The sequence below is a fragment of the Urocitellus parryii genome, chromosome 12 (assembly GCF_045843805.1).
Source record: "Urocitellus parryii isolate mUroPar1 chromosome 12, mUroPar1.hap1, whole genome shotgun sequence".
NCBI classification, from domain to species: Eukaryota; Metazoa; Chordata; class Mammalia; order Rodentia; family Sciuridae; genus Urocitellus; species Urocitellus parryii.
Genome location: NC_135542.1, coordinates 84550830 through 84568034, shown reverse-complemented (window position 1 = coordinate 84568034; position 17205 = coordinate 84550830). Strand labels below are relative to the sequence as shown.

The following is a 17205-nucleotide window of genomic DNA, read 5'->3' as shown; positions in this document are numbered from 1 at the left end:
TGAGCCACATCCCCAGCCCTCAATCATTTCTTCAATAAACTTGCTTTTCTTTTCTTCCCCACATCCTTTTTTTTTTTTTTTTTTTTTTTTTTTTTTTGTGGGGTGTGGGGGGGTACTTGGGAATTAAACCCAGGGTGCTCAACCATTGAGCCAAATCTTAAAAGAGCACTTTTTTGTGTTTTATTTAGAGATAGGGTCTCACTGAATTGCTTAGGGCCTTGCTAAGTTGCTGAGACTGGCTTTGAACTGAGAATCCTCCTGGCCCAGTCTCCCTTGCAGTGGGGATTATAGGCATGCACCACTGCACCCACCTATAATTATAACTTGCTTTTCTTAGCCAGGTTTTAACAATGTATTTCTGGCAGGCATGGTGCTACACAACTGTAATCTCAGCTACTCAAGAGATGGAGGCAGGAGGATAGCAAGTTCAGGGGTAACCTGGGCAACTTGGCAAAACCCTGTCTCATTTCTTTTTTTCCTCTCTTCCTTTTTTTCTCGATCTTTTTAATAGCAGGACTGGGAATTGAATCCAGAATCACTCTACCACTGAGCTACACACTCCCAACCCCCCCCCCTTTAAATATTATTTTAGTTTAGATGGACACAATATCTTTATTTTACTTATTTGTTTATTTATTATTATGTGGTGCTGGGGATTGAACCCAGTGCCTCATGCATGCAAGGCAAGTGCTCAACCACTGAGCCACAACCACAGAGCCCACACCCCCACCCCCACCTGTCCTTGCTAAGTTGTCAAGGCTGGTTGCAAACTTCTGATCCTCCTTTCCTAGCCTCCTGAGGTGCTGGGATTATAGGCATGTACCACTGCATGGGATTTTTTTGGTGGGTTTTTTTTTTTAATAGAACAATTTTACTTCTACTGCAAAGTTCTAGCTTCTTCAAAAATCTGTGTATAGCAAAGATCTTCCTAACCATCTTTCATGTTAGAGCAACTCCATGTATATATTAAAAAGAAATAACTGTCGTCCATTGTCTGAACTTGTACCTTGTTGAGAACCGATGCCAGTTTCTGGTTAATCGCTTGTTTTGTCACATTAGTTGAACAATGGGAGGGCACTACATTCCTCACCCATGAGGTAGAGACAAGGAATCCACATTTCTTTGTAGGTGTGGGGGATGTTTTTGCCTTTAGGTTGTAGAAATCTATTATGTAACAAATAATGAACCTGAGTTTTAGGTAGGTGTGTGTGTGTGTGTGTGTGTGTGTGTGTGTGTGTGTGTGTGTCTGACAAATTTAAGCTAAAAGTTTAAATTTGGACCATGTGTTAGGTTTCAGAAAGTCTGTTTGTTTCTCTGAAAAGGATTTGTCGACCTCTTCCACTCAGTAGTTTTTGGGTGGCTAACAGGAGAAATAATGTAGAAAAGTTATTCTTTCAACAGTATAAAAGAGGAAATATAAATGGAGGGTGCTTTTTTTTTTTAGAATTTTTAGTATTCAAAGGAAAGATTGTGCTTCCCAAGGCAAGATGTTCCTTAAAATAATAATAATAATAATAATAATAATAATAATAATAACACATGCCTGTAATCCCAGCCAGTCCAGAGGCTGAGACAGGATTGTAAGGTCAAGGTCAACCTTAGTGAGACCATGTCTCGAAATAAAAAATAAAAAGGACTGAGCATGTGGCTCAGTAGTAAAGCACCCCTGGGTTCAATCCTCAGTATCAAAATTATAATGGTAATAATAATATCAATAAAAGAATGCTGGATGTGGTGGCACAGGTCTATAATCCCAGCTACTCAGGAGACTGAGGCAGGAGAATCACATGTTGAAGAGCAGCCTCAGCAATTTAGTGAGACCCTATCTCAAAATTTAAAAAGGACCGGGGATATAGCTCAATGGTAGAATGCCTCTGGGTTTAATCCCTAGTACTGCAAAAGTAAGTAAATAAATAAAGACTAATATATCTTTGTCCTGCTACCTCTCTGGAAGTGGGGACAGGGAAGTCAGGCATCTATTTTGGAGAATTTCTCAGGGGTCTGGAGGTAGATCCAGTCCTCAAGTGAAAGAGTGCTAGGGTCCCTGGAAGTCAAAACCTCTACCCATAAGACAGCTGGGCCAGGCAGAATCTCTAGGGCCCTGAGGCCTCCTGCTCCTTCCACAGGGCCAGCATTACTACAGAGTTCTTGGGAATGCAGAATCAACCTCTATGCACCACCTGTGGATGCCAGTGCATTCTGGGTTAGGCTGTGGATACTGACTGAATTGGTGACTTACAGGGCTGCCCAGGAGAGCAATTTATCACTGAGCCAAGGAGAATTAGGGTGGGGGTGAAGGACTAGGTGCTAGACTGAGAAAGATCATTTAGTTAAAGAATAGGGCATTGCTCATAAGAGACCACATTTCTCAGGGTTTGAATTTACCTTTGGGTACCTAGGAAATGTCCATGAACACAATAGGAGTTTGTGTGTATGTTGGAGAAAAATTTGCTTTTCACTCCCTCTTCCTCCTGGTTTTGGTCCTTTGTCTGCACTGGTGGTGTCACTGGAGGTCACCGAAGGACTTCCTGTCCTATTGGTAGCAGCCCCTAATGGCACTTGGTAAATCCCCCAGTGAGGAGATTGACTATTTCCCAGTTGCCCTCATGAAAGTCCACAGTAAAACTATTCGAGGTCCTCACTGTACTCTTTTGTGCAGTCACCAAGAATGGAGCCTCAAGCCCTGGGGCCTTGGCTCTTTTGCAAGGCTTGGGATCCAGTAGGAGCAGGAACCTTAGCTGGGAGCCAGGCACGGGGCTGGGTGGAGAGGCCCTGCCCACATGCGCCCAGGGCTGGCATTACCTCACCTTCACTTGCAGGGCGTGCTGATAATGTCTCTGGCCCTGCCCGGAACAGGAGACACGCGATCTTTACCTAGAGGGCTCCAATTCAGAGTTTCATAAGCTGTGGATTCACTCGGGTTGAACTTTTCTTCGTCCCTAAATGCATCTTATTTATTTATTTACTAATTTTGAGTGCACCACTGTGCCCAGCCTTAAATGTATTTTATTAAAATAAAGTGACTGAACACTGCTTCGTGGTGAGGTTCTGGCCTGCTCTTTGTGGCCGTGTGATGCACCCAACCTTAAGACCAAGCCTCACAGGTGAATCATGGGCTTTTAGATGTTTGCTCTCCCTAGTTTCTCAGCATTTGGGAGCTCCTTTTCTATCTAAATGTGATATATGCACACGTGTTTATAGTGAATTTTCATTTGTAGTTTGATAGTCTGTGCAAATCTAAATTAGGAATAATTTGATATTTCTGAATTTGTTTTAATCAAGTTCGGTAGTGTCCCCACTCTGGAGTTCATGTGCACACAATGACCTAGCCTTTTCCATAAGGGTCCTGTTTACTTCAAAAATAATTTTGAAGCATTTACAGGTAGGTTTTGAAAACTTCAGATTCTCTTTTATTTGTTGATATCAGTTGAATACATTGAGCTGTTGCTCTTGATGAAGCGAGTTGAGAATTGATGTGCATGTCATTGTGGGAAAAGGAGCTGTTGAGCTGCCTTTGTGGCGGTCATCGCTGGGCTCCTTCAGACCCTGTTCTTTAAGGGAGCACAGCCAAGAGCCGCCGTAAGGACTGGGGAGGAGATTACTCTGCTGGCCATCCGCTTTTCCATCTCCTGTGACTGCGGCCCAGAGAACCCGCCCACCCACGCAAGGCCTTTCAGCATTCCTCACAGACACCCTTTCGCAGCAGGAGGAACCCCTGGCCTCCATCTGAGGTTTTAGATGTTCAGGGTATTCACTGAATGCTTTACAATTGAAGTATTTCTCTGTAACATTACAACTAGCTTTGATTTTTTTTTTTTTTTTTAATTTAAGGTAACTTGTACAGAGCCATGTGTGGAAAACTTCATCAGTATGATTTATTTTTTTCCCTGGGTGAACAGTGGCAGGGAAGCCAGCTCTCTAAAATAGACACCATAAAGGTTGTTTTCATGCCCAGGCCTCCTAAAACAGCAGAGGGCTCCAGACATGCAGGATGACAGCTGACGAACCCAAACTTGAAGCACCTTCCTTAGACAGCCCAAGTGGGTTATGTGAACTCTCTTCCCTGTATAATGGGACCCATCTGTTACGATGGAGATGACACAGATTTGACAGATTCATGGCCACATGAGATACTAGTTTGTAGCACCGTTCTGGGCCTTGAATAATCATAAACGAGCTTACATTTGTGAGAGGAGATAGGCATTAAGCATGGGAGCATGTAAACAAGAAAAATACAGATGGCATCAATGCCATGGGAGAGGACAGAGAATAATGGCCTGGCCCTTGCCCTGTGAATACTTGATTCCACAACCTGCTCTTGTTACTGTTGCAGGAAGTCTTTGGGGTGGGATGGGTCCTTGATTCAGTGTGGCAAAGACCTTCTGTCAGGGGGCACACAGATGGAAGGCCTGTGCTTTCTGTTACAATACCATCCCCTGGGCATGATCTGTTGACAATTGCTGGAAAAATCAACTTTGCTTGAACATTTAGGAAGCTATTTGGGATCTCCAATGTTTTTCTTCCTCTTAAAAATAATACAGCAGGTGTCCGCATTTCAGGCCTAGGGTGAGCACCACCTGTGTCTTGTTCTCCCTGCCTCATTCTGCCTTTTTGCTCAGAAGGAATTTATGACCCACAGCATTTTTCCCATTTCCAGGGAAATTAGGTTTTATTCAAGTTTCCAGGTTCTTTGTCCTGCTTTTTAGTGGCAGTGGGTAGGAATCCAGCAGTATCTCGACCCCTTCTCTCAGCTTCACCTACCCCATCAGCAGAGGAGAGCCAGAGGGTAATGCTGACTCCCACTCCTGTCTCTCCACCACACCCCTCACACGGACCTGGCCATCTGCGAAGGCCCAGCCAGAGTCAACACAGGCAGCCTTTGTGTCTGGCAGCAGGTTTCACGATGGCAGATAGTGGAAGTTCCTGTTCAGATGCCCTTAGCCTCTCCAGAGGGCACAGACGTTGCCTCTTAGGTGAAAGGAAAATCTTGGGGTTTCTTATTTTTCCTTTCATGGGTCATTTGTCAAGAATATAAGAGGCTTTGTCAATGTCCTTTAGAGGTAAAAAGTAAAAAACAAATTATAGCAGGCCCACTGTGTGCCTAGTTTTGTTCTGGACAGGTGGAGGGGAGGGCACAGAAGTAACTAAGCAATAAGTAAGGAGCTTGGGACACTTGGTCTAATTGAATAGAGGGGTGAAAGGCACATAAAAGAGTCATACTGTAGATTAGTGCACAGGGGAAGCAGGCATTTGAATGGGGCACCTGAGGAGGTAGAACTGGTTTCCTTATCTTGAAATCTTCCTCAAGGGGAAGGATGTGTCTTGGTAAAGCTGTGGGAGGTGAGGAGGGTTTTCCTCAGTAGTAGTAACTGCAGCATCTGCTGCTTTCAGTGGTGGGTCTCAGGAGGCATGGGGAAGGGTCAGGCCTCCTGAGTGTATCCTGTGCTGTCACGTTATTTATTGACAGTGCTGGGTCTGGAGCCCAGGGCCTTGTGCATAGGTAAGTACTCTCCCACTGAGCTATGTCCCTAGCTCCCCAAATTTGGAACTAGGGCTGGCTTTACAGAACATTTTCATTTTGCACCAGGTCCTGCCAGTGACAGAAATGGTCCTGCGGGTTGGTGGAACTGTCAAGGTGGTTTGGACTGGATTGTGAAGAGCTTTGTCCATCAGGCTTGAGACTGGCTTTATTCTGTAGGTTGTTGGGAAGGTATGCTGCAGCATGATAGAAGGAGCATTGGAGGCTGGTGAAAATAGAGAGGCTGGCGGTCACCAGGGGAGGCTGGTATCATCGTCCTGTGATGCGGGGCAGATACCAAGGCTATAATGCATGGGCCTGGTGATAGTGGCTTGGGGCACTGGGTGGAAGGCAGAGAGGGTGCTGCAGATGGCTGCATTTTCTGGCTGGGCTGGGTCCCACATACCAACAGGAATGCAGGGGAAAGGAGTCCCTCCGCCTGCAGCAGCAAGGCTGATGTTTTGCAGGAGTGGGGCGAGGCCCTTTCCAAAAAGACCCGGAAATCTCTGGTCGGACAGCTTGTAGAAACATGCAGTGCAGCTGCTCAGCTGCAGCAGATGACCTGCAGATCAAGGTTTTTGTCAGGATCGAGAGCTTCACTAGAACAAATACTCATCCAAAAATAAACTTCCCGTTCTTCCTGTTTTTATAACTTGCCTATTTCCTCTGAGTTTGAGGCTGGTCTCCAGTTCCGTGGGCTATTAATCTTCAGAGGATCAAGACCTCTATAGAAGTATTTCCTGTACATGTTTATCTACCCAGCCCTAAATTATTTTGTCCAAATGATAAGAGAACTTTTCCATACTGGCGTATCAGACTTTTCCTTTGAAAGATTTTTGGTTAGGCACCCCAGGGAGGAAGACTGAAACCAGAAAGGCTTATTCCAGATCATAGGAAACCCAGGTCACTGTGGGGAGTGACCTTCAGTGCATTCTGACTGGCATGCACCACTCACATCCACCTTAAAGGTGGCTTCTTTCTGGGCAGAGTCCTGATGATGATAGCAAGTGATAGCTCCAGAAATTTCAAGTTCCCTATTGAATACCATGAGAGGAATATTGGCTAAAGAAGTTCTGCTCCTTTCAATACCTCTTATTGGGCCTTCATTGTTTCTTACAACATCTGCAGTCTGTAAATAGGACCTGCACTCACACACAAGGCAATCGGAGTGTACCTGGTACTTATGGCTGTGTACACTGTGCACTGAGAAAAAGGAAGCCACGTTGAGGCTTGGCCCGAGTTCAGAGCTGATTGAGAAATAGACAAGTTCGGTTAGGTAGGCGTGAACGTTTTACTCATCGACCCCAATCCACCTGCCTCAGGGAGGCTTCCTTGCTCTCCTACTCTTTGTGCTTTCAGATCCCAAGCTGGCATGCCAGTGGGTATTTTTAAAACGTAAGCCTTCTTGTATGACTCTTGCAGAGAGGCTGAGGTGACCGGGATGCGTGGGTGGCAGCCTGTGCCACAGCGGAACTTAGAAGGAGGCCAGCTGCCTGTCTTCCAAGGTGGGGCTGGGATACCACATTTTCCAAACCAACACCACTGCCCATCCCCTTAGGAGATCCAGGTGACTTCATTGGAAATAACTGCCCCCAGACTACTGCCCAATTCTGTAGCCATCGGCCATCCGGGTCGTGGAGCCTTTGACCTGAGCCAGTGTGAATTTTCAGTGTAAATGATGTGTTAGAGTTGAAGCCTCATTACAAAGAAAAAGAATGTAAAGCATCTCATTAATAATTATTTTGATCACTTGTTGAAATCAAATATTTTAGATCTCTTGGGTTATGTCAACTCTGTTATATTTATCATGTTTTTGCTGCGACTACTAGAAATTTTTAAATTGTAGGATGTGACTCGAGTTAACATTTCTGTCATAAAGTACTGCTCATCTCTGCTGTGAATTCAGCCACCAGTGCAGCTATTTTATTGATTGATTGATTTACTTACCTACCTACTCACTTTTTGAGATGCATCTCAGTGTGTCGCCCGGGTGATCTCCAACTCCTGGACTGAAGTGGTGTCCTGCTTAGCCTCCTGAGTAGCTGTGACTAGAGACTAGCGGTATGCACTGTCACACCTGCACCAGTGTGGCTTTGAAGGAAATATATTCCCAGAGACCTCTCTTCCTGGTGGCCTGGCTTCAGGATGACCCTATCCTAAGGTACTGGTGGGATGCCTCCCTGGAGGCAGAAGGCTAATTGCTTAATAAGCAGCAGACATTTCTAAAAATCCTTTCCAAAACACCTCTCCTGGATTAATTATTTTTTCCCCCTTAGCCTGTTTTGCTGACCCACCTCCTTCCAGGAAGGCTTTTTTTCAAATTCAGCACTCTTCTGATCTTCTGCCCCCAGTCAGACTCCTGTGGCTGCTTTTTAATCCTTTCTCCCCAGGCCATCCCAGAAACTAACTGCCCAGTCTGAACCCAGAAGCCACTGTTCATACCAGCTCCTCCCTCCTGGTCCCTCTGGAGTGGTTGCTCAAGTGTAAACTTGTACCGGGGAAAGTCAGGTGGATGGGAGCTTAGGAAACTCCCTCTTGGGGAAATGCAGAAGTAGAGACCCACAACCAACCTCCCATGTCCAGCTGCTGTTTCAGGAAAAAGGGGAGGGATTTCACTGGTGCCTGAAAGCCCCAAATAATTCCCTCTTCTAAGGAAGAGATGCACATTGACCCCAGAGGTCTAGGAAGAACCTGTTGAAGAGATGGTTGTAGCTTACCAGAAAAGAGTGTCACAGTGCTGGGGGTTCTGTCACCTACCAGTGCAGCGACACCCTACCAAGACATTCAATACCTCTGTGGTCTTTTGTATGCTGAACCTTCATTGGAACAATCAGAGTAGGACATATTCAGTGTTTGCCTTGTACAAGCATCATACAAACTGCCTTTTCAAGCACAGTTGACCAGCGTGACAAACCCTGAGGGACTTGGGTGAGATACTCTTTTTTTTTTTTTTTAATGGTTTGGGTTTTTTTTTTTTTTTAAGTTATATGTGGATACAATATCTTAATTTTATTTATTTTTATGTTGTGCTGAGGATCGCATGCAGTGTCTCATGTGCGAGGCAAGCGCCCTGCCACTGAGCCACAACCCCAACCTGGGATGCTCCTGTTTCCCTGATTGCACACAGAAAAATTGCAGTTTAGAAAGATGAAATGAGGGCCTCTCAATGAATTCAATGGGCCAGGCATACAGCTGGGGCTGTGCTGCTCCAGAGCCTAGTGTTTAACCATTAATGTGCCATTGCACTGCCCAGAGCAGCCCACACCTGTGTCACTTCAATTGTTTATCGCTGGCGCAGGCTGTGACGGTATACCACAGCATGGCTAGGTCTTGGTCTGTTGCTGAACCAGCTGGACGGACACTCTCTAACACAGCCTTTAAAACGCTGTGCTGCAGAGGCTTCTCCACATGGCCGTTGTGTGTGGTGAAGGGTGCAGGGCTGTCTGGAAAGAGGTCCTAGTTGGTCTTCCAGGTACCTTGCAGCTACTGGGTTGATAGAGAGGGGGCAGCTCTGTGGCTATCTGGCTAACCCAGGGGGGTTTTGGTAATGCTCTGGAATCAGGTTGGCTTCTTCATTCTTTTTTTTTTTTTTTTGAGGGGGGGCAGTTTCCCCAGCTCTAAAATGGGTATACTAAGAGAACTGCCATGCAAATTAAAGAGCATGTGGAAAGAGAGTATTCTTGGCATATCTGGTAAATGTCATCTGGCATTTCATTAATGCCATTTAATGCCATGTGATGGATCGTAGTCATAAAATGTAACAAAATGTAATCATATGGCTTGAATTTTTTTTGCTGTTTTAAGGGAAACAGAGCATGTACCTGTGATCTGTACAGGTTCCTTCGTAGTTGAATTATCTTTCAGAGCCACGATCTCACCTTGGGAGGTTCCACTCTCATTTTGATCTCAAAACAAGCTCCTTGAAACACTTCCAGAAGCCTTTTTGGAACACTTTTCAGAAGAGAGAAAAGATAGTGCGACCATACTTAGCAATATCCCCCCCACCCTTTTTTTAATGCAGGAAGATTTTTAAGTTTGGAAATGGCCATGAGTACATTAGAGCTAAGTTTTGTGACTAACAAGAGCAAGTTCTCATGATGGATCCACTAAAAAAAAAAAAAAAAAAATTATGATCCTTAATTAGCAATAAGATTTTTTTTTTTAAACTGGCTGATTCATTCATTGTAAGACTGGCTTTGAAGGTCGTTTGAGAAGCCTCCCAGGCAGCTTTTAACTGAGGCAGCATCATCAGAACACAAGTGTTAAAAGAAGTGTTCTTCCAGTGGACAGCGTTGGCTAAGATCTGTAAGGTTGAGATTTGGGGGTAAAAATCAGTCTTCTTTTACACCTGCTGTATTAAGCAATGCTGGTGACTTAGTTGACCTTTCACTTGGGACTTGCATAGCTGCTAATGGGGCATCTAAAGAGTAAAAACCCAAACCTGACTTTTCACCTGGGTTGTCTTGCATACTCCTGTGATATACAGAATTCAAATCTGAAAGTGTGTGTGTCAAGGGAAGGGCCCTCAGATTGGTGACCTCAGAAAACTTGGGTGAGGCTGGGCACACACTGGCACATTCCTGTGGTCCTAGCTACTCTGGAGCCTGAGGCAGATAGATTGCTTGAACCCAGGGATTTGAGAGCAGCCTGGGCAACACAGGGAGATTCTGTTTTGAAATAAACAACAAAAAAAGACTAGGGATGTGTGGCCCAGTGGTAGAGCACTTGCCTGGCATACACAAGACCCCAGGTTTGATCCCCCAGAATTGCAAAAATAATAAAACTGAAAAATCAAGTTGGGTGTGTGAGAAGCACTGACCCTGTGGTATAATGCTGTGGATGAAGCAGCTAGAAGCAGCACCAGTTGGGGTCCATCTGAGTGGAAGACCAATGCCTGACCCCATATAAGGCATGAGGGAAAATTTCAGGGGTTGTATCTTTAGGTTCATGTAGGAGGATGGAGTGACCCAGCAACCTCTGGATTATTTCTGGTAGGTGGGAGCAAGAGGTGCCCACAGCCTGTCCTAATGGATATCTTGAAGAATGTGGCTGCAGGAAGAGTAAAGCAAATTCCAGCTTCTGCTTTCTGCTGCTGTGCTGCCTCAGGTATCATAACTAACATATCCTGGGCCTCATTTCTCCCATCTCTAAAATGGGAATAGGATTACACTTCAGGGTTGTTATAAGGGAGAGTTGAAAGTAGTTAACATATATAGAAGGGCAAAACTTCCACCTCTCTCGAGGCTCTGAGAATGACACATGATTAACCCCGCTGCCACAAAAAAGTGAGCAGAGGCTCACAGTTGCATATGAGAACATGTCACCAGCCACAGGAAAATCTTCCCGATCCCTTAGAGAGGCAAGGCTTGCACTCCTAGGAGAATTTCCAGGTCCTCTCTGCTTGAATAAGGCCAGCTGTCAACCTGCTCAAACAGGAGTTTTTTTGTAGCCAGCACAGGTTGGTCTCAGTGAGATGCATATTAGTTAGGACTTGGTGCTTGTGGAATACTTGATGTGAACTGCAGTCCTGGTGTTGATAACAGGTTACCTTCCATCTGGATGTAAAGTAGGCCCAACTTCTTGTTTTAACCTACCAGGGACTGGTTTTTTGTTTGTAGTACCTGGGGTTGAACTCAGGGCCTTGCACTAAGCAGCTGTTCTACCACTGCCACACACACCCCCCCCCCGCCTTTTTTTTGTACCAGGGATTGAACTCAGGGGCACTCAACCACCAAGCCACTTCCCCAGCCCTATTTTGAATTTTATTTAGAGGCAGTATCTCACTGAGTTGCCTAGCTCCTCACTAAATTGCTGAGGCTGGCTTTGAACTCGTGATCCTCCTGCCTCAGCCTCCTGAGCCACTGGGGTTACAGGCATACACCACTGTGCCTGGCCAAGGGGGCAACTTTTAAAGTAAAGTCCAGATATATGAAATACTCAATATGTATCTCTAAGAGATAAGGACTTTAAAAATAACTACTGGATGTACCATTATCACATCTATCAAAATATCCATTTCTTATTCTCATCTAATACCAAGTCCATTTTCAGTTTTTTCAATTTTGTTTTTCAGTCTCAAAAATGCCTTTTTTTTCTTTTCTCTCCCCCCCCCACCCCCATTAGAGCCCAAACAAGTATAATTTATTTTTAAGAATTTAACCTCGGGTAATTAAATTGTCCTTGTGTATACACACAGAGGCAATGATGCACGTGCACTTCTGAAAAGAGGTGTCTGTGGCCTTTGGCTGATGTTCACAGGATGGTCTCTCTCCTCCTCTTCCTTAGCTCTTCTGATGAGACCTTGACCCTGTTACAGAGGAAATGCTAATTGAGGCCCTAGCCCAGTCTGTTCAGCACTCTGCTTCTGCCTAAAGGCGTGTTCCCTTTGGTAAACTTAGAATAGAACCTTCAGGATGCTTGTGGAAGGAGGGATGAGTCAGCTCCATGGAGAGCTTAGAATTTTCTGCTTCTTTATTGGCGGCTGTGGCAGCCTTCTGGACTCCACTGAGAGCACCTGCTTTGACAGTTACCTGGCAGATTACCTGAGACTTGGGCTCTGATGGAGGGGCGGGCCAACACCAGTCCTATCTTGCTTCCCTATGTGGATTTAATTCTAACTAAGTCTCTGGATGCATAGGGCCTCAGCCTCCCAAACTGCTGGGATTACAGTCATGTACCACTGTGCCGCTGGTAGAATTTCTTAAGGGAAAAGATGCCAGGATCGCCCCAGGTTGATTAGGTAGAGAGGATTTGGTTGGGGGTAGGGAGTGGCAGGAGGAGGGCAACACAAATGATTGTACGATCGACTCCTTCCACAGATATCAGTTATCTACTACATACGCATCATATATATTTCCAACCCACTCAAAAAATCAAAATCTATCTCATTTTTCCACAGCTGTGTGCAGGCGCTTTGCACACGCTTTGTTTTGATTTTGGATGGATTTGCAGTTGTGAGGTTTTCTTTCTGTCTTTGTATCACAGTCAGGTGGTTACAGAACAACAAGTAAACTTCTTAATATATAAAGGCAGCTCTAAAATATAAGGTCATTCATGACAGGATTGGTTTTCTAAGCAAAAAGTTTGGAGAAACCTAAATGTTCATTAATAATAGACTGGTTAAATAAATCATGGGTCTAGGGTTCAATTCCCAGCACCTAAATAGATAAATTCATGATATATCTGTATAGTGGAATACCGTGAAGACGTAAAAAGAAAATAGATTTGTTGTCTATTCTAATACCAAAAGATCGCATAGAGGTAAAAAAAGCAAGGTCAAGAGCCTGTGAATAATATGCTGTTGGTGGTGGTGGGGTGCATACTTGTATTTTCATATATCCTGGAGGATACACGAAAACTTTTTTTTTTTAAAGAGAGAGTGAGAGAGGAGGGAGAGAGAGAGAATTTTTAATATTTATTTTTTTTAGTTCTCGGCGGACACAACATCTTTGTTTGTATGTGGTGCTGAGGATCGAACCTGGGCCACACGCATGCCAGGCGAGCGAGCTACCTCTTGAGCCATCCCCAGCCCATACATGAAAACTTTTTTTAAAAAAACGGCTAGTATTGGCTTATTGGTGGGAGAAATAATGATACAGATGGGATTTGGGGGGACAGTACCTTTATGTATTTATTTATGATCAGATGTATATATTGCATCTGTACTTACATTGTGTGGATAAATTGATGGCTTTATTATGCCCCAGTTGATCTGTTTTATAAACTTCTGACCACTGCTTATTTGTACTTCAACATCCCAGAATCCTGGGCTCTGAAGTGGCCCAAGCAAGGCTGTGACCAGCCCAGGAATGTGAGTCCTCTCCTTCCCATAATGCCTCGCTCGGCAATAGATTGTAAATATTTGGTTCTGTTCTGAAGCTCATGGGCTTTTCCCCTTCCTCACCCTGAAATATAAACTGAGCTGACAGCATCTAAAGTTTAACTGTAGGGACAGGGAAGGCAAGGGAGCCTGTGTCTCCAGCGCAGTGAACTGCCCTATTTCTGGCAGGGAACTCTGGGTACGAGGGGCTGGGGGCTGGCATGGCTGCTGCTCCTACCCCAGCCTCTCTGCTGACTCCTGTTCATATGTTGGCATCCTGTGCACCATATTGACTGTGTGTTTCTGTTTGTTTCCAACTTCTCCTGAGTGGTAGCAAAATCCCTTTGAGCCAAACTGGTCCCACCCTGGTAGTTTTGGAATGTTCCAGTGTTAAGACTTGCTCTCCACACTGGGCACATTCTTAGCATCAGGAACAGTTCCCCCAGGGCTCACAGGAAACAAACAAATGAAATCCAGGGAATTCTTTTCTCCCTCTTGAGTAGAGAAAGGGACAGAGAGGATCTTTGGAGAGACTTAAAACAAAGGACATGTGGGACTGAGCCTTGTTTAAAACTGTTCTGAAAGATGAAATTCAAGGATGCTCAGGATCTATTCTCGGCTCTGCCACAAACGCACCTCTGTTGTATCCCAGTTGGTGCTTTACTATTTGGGTCTTGGTTCATAGTCAATAAATAGGTGGAGGTCACATTCATTATCCACCCCCCCCCAGCATCTAATACTTAATTTAATGAAATGGGAGAGCTGCGTTTTTAAATGGCAGCTAAATGAGAGCCAGGAAACCCTTCCCTCTGCTCCGCCCTAAGTACTACAGTGAGCACTGAGATACCTGTGTGGCCAGAGACTTGTTCTCTCTTCCGCTTTTTCTGCCTTTTCCAAACAGCTATATGCAGTGGAAAGCACATGGGTCACAATTACCCTTGAATGTTCTGTGGGACACCGGCATGCAACCTTTGTACCCCTCCAGTCTTGGGAAGCGTCGGTCTTTCTGTGGTGGAGCTCAGATGAAATAGTTGGCTAGCATTTAGGGGCCACAATGAAAGATGAGTATGTATGGTATCCTTAAGCACTCAAGTCAGTCATCAGGGATGGCAAGGCATAAGTGCTTAGGGGAGGCATGTGGACTGGGAGTCCCCAAGTCTCAGCCAACTCCAGAGTGTGTGTTCCTTCAGAGGAAGGGCCTCTGCTCTCTGTCCTCTCGCTGAGTGTGTATCCTAGACTCCCCTAGGAGGCTGCACAGAACATCTTTTCTCGATGTGGCAGTTTGGATACCCTTCTTCTGGTTTTATTATGACACTCTTGGGGGTCTCCTGAGAGGAGGAGATACTTGGAGCAAGCAGGATGCTGTCTAAACATGTCTACTTAAAATTCAGGTGAGGCCCCAGAAGGTTGGGGCAGACCCGTAAGCCTTCTCAGATGGTGTCTAGCCTGCTCACTGTAGAACTCAGGGTAGAGCAGAGGGAAGGGTTTCCTGGCTCTCATTTAGCTGCCATTTAAAAACCAGTGAGCTCTAACTCAGGTTCAGTGGCTTTTTCTTTTTCTTTCTTTTTTTTTTTTTTCCTAATAGAATCAAATTGTTTATGGCAAAACTAGAAAGAACTTTCACAGTATTGAGCAATTTTGGCTGCCCTTCTCAGAGAGTTATTTAACCTGGCACTGAGAATTTTAGTCAAGGTAAATATTCCAGATATGGACATCTGATTTCTTGTTCTAAAGGGACTCAGACCACACAGACGTTTGGGGCTCTATAAAACTATAGTTCTGGCCCCTACAACTAATTTTCTCATCTGTTAAGTGTGGTTGCTCAAGAATTAGCTATCTCTAAGGACCATTTTAGACTTCTAGGCTGCTCTTCTAGTTTTTTTTGTTTGTTTGTTTTTTAGTTAATATCTAAGATCCACAGTGTAAAATCCACTAATAAATAGGAAAAAAAATAGGGGGATATTATTTCCCAGTCACTTTTTACATGGGATTCAGATAGTGGCGAAGAGCACTTTAAATTCGCAGAATGCCTGTAATACTCTTAAATTCTACCACCTAGATGTTCAGGGAAGTGTTTTTCTTTGCATTTCCCACAATGTATTTATTGCTTTTTGTGATGAAGGGTGTGAAATACAAAAGTTAGCCACCATCTATCTGTCATTGCCTTCCCTAGCAAAATCTTCATCGCCACCCCGCTATTTCAGGCAGTAAAGGATAAACTATGTTTGTCTGTTGAATGAATGAAAGAAACCCAGTTTTTGAAGGGCTTACCATATGGTTACAGCATCTTCTGTAGCAGATGCCAAAATACAAAAGTGAAAAAGAAAAAACCTTGAGAATCTCAAGTCCAGCAAAGATGATGGGCAAGTCTTAACAAGACACTGTACTTAACAGTTGTCATGAAATCAGAAGAGGATGTGCTAGGCTCTGTCACCTTGTCTTGGGGTCTTTGGAATAAAATTCCTATGTGATTCTAAGTTGTATCAAGTACTTGTACATGATATAACTGTGGCTAATGTTGACAACTGCTGCTTTTCCTGCTTTCTTTCTTTTGGCACTGGGGATTGAACTAGAGTGCTCTACCACTCTACCTCTGAGCTACATCTCCCATCTCCCCACCACTTTTTTTGTTTTTAGGTATAGGAGATTGAACGCAGGGCTTTGCATATGCTAGGCAAATGCTCTATCTACTGAGCTACATGCCCAGCCCTTTTTATTATTTTTATTTTTGAGACAGAGACTCACTGATTTGTCCATCCTTGCCTTGAACTTCTCGAGATCCTCCTGCTTCAGCATCCCTAGTCAATGGCATTACATGCATGTGCTACTCTTGTTGATTAATGTCTTTTATAAGGAAAAGCCACTTCTAACTTTGGGGTGAGATTGGCATCCGTTTTTTTGGTACCAGGGATATCATCCCGAGCTGCTAGGATTACAGGTGTGTGCCACCGTGCCTGGCCAAGACGGCATTGTTTTAGACTGGTCAGTTAGTTGAGTCGATCTCTGAGATCCGAGGGTTGGGAACATAGTTTTCTTCCTGATCCCCTGCCCAACTTTCTTTCCCACTCCTCTCCTCTTTGGCTACTTGTATGACTAGTCAGTTTTCTCACTTATCTGCTATCAAACCATTCCTTGTAGAATTTCAGAGTTTCAAGAGTTGGACTGGTTTAAATCAATTTCCTTGTCTAGTTTAATTTTCTAGACAAGGAAATTGAGGCATAAGGAAGTAACTCTGCCCAAGGTCACATAACTAGCTGCAAAGTCAAGTTAAAGCTATGACCTCGGAGTAATTTGAAGTTGCAGAATTTCTGATTCCATGAATTTGGTTGCTGTTTACATAGGTAAATGATTAAAGAGTATTGTTGAGAGTTCTTTGAAGAGATTTCCATTTGCGGCTGAATATCTCTCTAGCCATCTGACAAACAAAGATGGCTTCCACACAGAAGGTTTGCTTTGCTAGGAAGCTAACCTGTTATCCTCGAGTTTTTCCGTAGCCAGCATCAAAATGAGCGAGAGCTGAAAACTGTTCCTAGAATTCTACAGCCTGGAGCAGCTTCAGGTGTGATGCTGGCTCAGAGGTAATGAAACAACAGAGGCTGAACTAGGCTGAATGGCCAATGTGGGTCAGCCTGGTCACCTTGGTCTAAGCTTACCTTAAGGAATAAGTCATCCACCTTGAGTGGACTTCAAGTGCTGACCCTGTTGTTCAGCCTGGCAGGTGCTAATATGTATATTAAATATTCACCCCTAGGTACTTCATATATCCCTTTTCCAGGTTTTGAACCAGCCCCATCCCTTAAACTTAAAATTCCACCTCTACATCTGGGTTTTGACTTCTCCCTGCAGCCCAGGTCTCTGGAGAAGCTAG

The 17205-nt window shown here is 44.5% G+C and overlaps 1 protein-coding gene and 1 non-coding gene across 3 annotated transcripts in view; one reads left to right on the top strand and one right to left on the bottom strand.

Annotated features, from left to right (window-relative positions):
- Spred2 (sprouty related EVH1 domain containing 2) overlaps window positions 1-17205 on the top strand; it is a 117768-nt gene that overhangs the window by 42366 nt on the left and 58197 nt on the right. The gene's annotated exons all lie outside the window — the stretch shown is intronic.
- Window positions 642-714, bottom strand: Trnaa-ugc (transfer RNA alanine (anticodon UGC)). Its single transcript has one exon. It is a non-coding gene; the product is annotated as a tRNA-Ala (tRNA).